Here is a 3,476-nt window from a genome sequence, read left to right on the forward strand (position 1 = left end):
GATTCTGATTATGAGTCCGATGCCGATGAGGAGGAGGAGTTTCACACTAGTTTATCTGGTGAGGGATCGCTGCCTAGGGCTGGCGAAGGGACACCAGGTAGCACCGTCGGCGAGGGATCGCCGCATTTGGGTGGCGAGGGGGCGCCGGCTGGGGCTGGACCTTCCAGCAGTGCGAACGTGCAAGGAATCAATCAGCCTGATGTGGAAATGGCGGGAACTAGGTACCCAGTTAGAGAGCGTAAACGCCCTGGCGAATGGTGGCGAAACGAACCTGGTCGCACTGTCACTGGTCGCGTTAACGCTGCTTTCTCTGCTGGTATTCCTGAGCCTAATTCATTTGCGGAAGCCATTGCAAGTCCACATGCAGACGACTGGCGGCGTGCGATGGACGAGGAGATCGCCGCCCAGATGGCTAACAGTACTTGGGAGCTGAAGAAGCCACCTCCTGGTACTCGTTTGTTGCCGTGTCGTTGGGTATATAAGGTTAAGTACAGCGATGACGGCAGCGTGGAGCGTTTTAAGGCGCGTTTAGTTGCCAAGGGTTTCGAGCAACGCGAGGGGATTGATTATGGGGAGTTGTTTGCCCCCACCACTCGTGGTTCGTCATTACGTGCTTTATTAGCAGTTGCCGCAGCGCGGAACATGACGGTGCATCAGCTAGATGTGTCTACTGCGTTCCTGAATGGTGAGCTGAAGGAGGAGTTATGGATGGAGCAACCGCCTGGGTATGCATCCAGTGACCGGTCGCTTGCGTGCAAGCTGCAGAAGTCTATTTACGGTTTGAAGCAGGCACCCCGTTGCTGGTATGAAAAGCTATCAGCAGAGTTCGCCAAGTTGGGTCTTTATCCTTCGAAGTCTGATCCGGCGATGTTTGTTAAGACTGACGAGCGAGGGGTTGTTATTGCTTTGGTGCACGTAGATGATACCATTGTTGCGTCGGAAGACCCGGAAATGGTCCGGGCAATTAAAACAGCAATTGCGAAGGTCTTCAAGGTGCGCGACCTTGGAGAAGCAAAGGTGTTTTTGGGCATGGAAATTAGGAGGGAGAAGTCGGGTGAGATAGTGTTGTCGAAGCATAGGTATATTGCGCAGCTGTTGGAGCGTCATAGGATGATTGACGCCAAGCCGAGGTCTACCCCTTTGCCTCCGGGCTTTAGGTACACTCCTAAGGGGGACGGAGAGGAGCTGCTGGGCAATCCCACCGAGTATAGGGCTTTGGTGGGAGAATTGAACTATCTGGCGACGAACACGCGGCCTGACATTTCATATGCATTGAGCGTTTTGTCCCGGCATATGGCCGCACCTACGAAGACTGCCATGAACTTAGCAATCGGCGTTCTGCGTTACCTGGCGGGGACTCGCGAACTAGGATTGCGTTTTGGGGGTGTTGGCGACGTTGCTATGTCCGGGTACAGTGATTCGGACTGGGCAGGAGACCCAGTTACGCGGCGCTCTACGTCCGGCTACGTTTTCACTCTTAATGGGGCTGCGATTAGCTGGAGCAGCCAACTTCAACGTACTGTGGCGGCTTCGTCGGTGGAGGCTGACTACCAAGCTACAGCGGCGGCTGTTCACGAGGCTTTGTGGCTTCGCAAGCTGATGGTTGATTTGGGTTTGCCTGAGAGCGCTATCAGAATCCAAATAGATTCCCAGGGGGCGCTTAGCTTGGGAAATAACCCGATTACGTCTGCTCGGTCGAAGCACATCGACGTGCAGCATCACATAGTGCGTGAGAGGGTGAATAGTGGTGAGGTGCAGTTGGAATACTGCCCTACGGAGTGGATGGTTGCGGATGTGCTAACGAAGGCTCTGGGCGAGGTGAAGTTCAAACGTTGCCGAGATGCGATGGGCCTTGTGTGAAGTGTGCAGATGAACTTGGTACTCGTTGGGATACGGCCCGAGGGGACGTGTTGAGGAAACGGTCCTCTCCCAACTCGTGTGGTTGTCGACCAGGGGATTTGACCCCGGGTCTGCGCCTGACTAATGGGGAAGGCTTACCCCAGAACCTTATGGGCTACCGATGCATATCCGGTAGCTAAGTGATAGACATTAGGGCACCGTCAGGACGGCGCAGTGAGATCGCGGAATGTACGTGCAGTTAGATCGTGGAATGTACGAGTTTTCCGCTAGCGCCGGTATTTAGGGCGGTGACTGCGCTTATTTGTTTATCTCACTACGATCGGTATTCCTCATAGGAATCTCCTCAAGTCCTGCCGAACGCTAATAATACTCTATACATTACTTGTAACAGTTTATCGTGCTAAATATCTTCGCCAGCGGCAATCCTTCCGGAATAACAATCAGCGTTAGCCGTCACCGTCGCCAATTCTTCAATACTATCTAGTACTATTTTTACTATACTATTTTACTATGTACGAACGCGGTACGAGCGTCGTAAACTAGTACCAGTTAAGAGCCCTGCATAGTAAATAGTACTATGCATAGTACTTTTATAGTATAGTACTCTTTGTTGAGGAAACGGTCCTCTCCCAACTCGTGTGGTTGTCGACCAGGGGATTTGACCCCGGGTCTGCACCTGACTAATGGGAATGTACGTGCAGTTAGATCGCGGAATGTACGAGTTTTCCGCTAGCGCCGGTATTTAGGGCGGTGACTGCGCCTATTAGTTTATCTCACAACGATCGGTATTCCTACCAGGAATCTCCTCAAGTCCTGCCGAACGCTAACAATACTCTTTACATTACTTGTAACAGTTTATCGTGCTAAATATCTTCGCCACCGGCAATCCTTCCGGAATAACAATTAGCGTTAGCTGTCACCGTCGCCAATTCTTCAATACTCTTTTCTAGTATAGTACCCGTGCCAACCCAACATGGGAGCGCTTCAACATCATGGGCATCAAGGGACAGTCTCTTCGGCCGACTAAAGTTGGCACGGTTATGATTCGGTCTAACGTCAACGATAAACAGGCCATCACTTTTAAGAAGGTCTACGTCGACGAGGAGGCCACCGCCAAAATCCTATCGGTCCGCATCATTGATGATCGTGGAGGCAGTGTGGTCTTCGGTGGCGGACAGGTGAAAGTATACGTACAGAACCAGTTGGTGCTGACTGGAAAGCGGGATGGGGACTTGTATCCCGTCTGCTACAGCAGTGGAGGTACGGGCGCTCTGAAGTGGACGCAGCGTGAAGACAACAGGATGCCTTCTGGTGGTGGTGCAGTGTGTGCTGCCGTGGATATCGGAGCTGAACGTGCAGCACTTTGGCACTGACGGTATGGCCACTTGGGATACAGCAACCTTGAGGCGTTGCTGCGTCACAATATGGTAACTGGGTTCGATGTTGACCGACACAGCATACAATTAGCCAGCGCGTGTGTGTGTGAGACTTGCGTCCTTGCAAAGCATACTCGGGGTCCTTTTCCATTATCTGGGCATAAGGCAGCACAGCCTCTCGCACTCATTCACATGGATGTGTGTGGACCTATGCCTGAACCTTCACCAAATGGTTCGGGT

Source organism: Volvox carteri, assembly GCF_000143455.1.
Source record: "Volvox carteri f. nagariensis unplaced genomic scaffold VOLCAscaffold_18, whole genome shotgun sequence".
In the NCBI taxonomy this organism is placed as follows: domain Eukaryota; kingdom Viridiplantae; phylum Chlorophyta; class Chlorophyceae; order Chlamydomonadales; family Volvocaceae; genus Volvox; species Volvox carteri.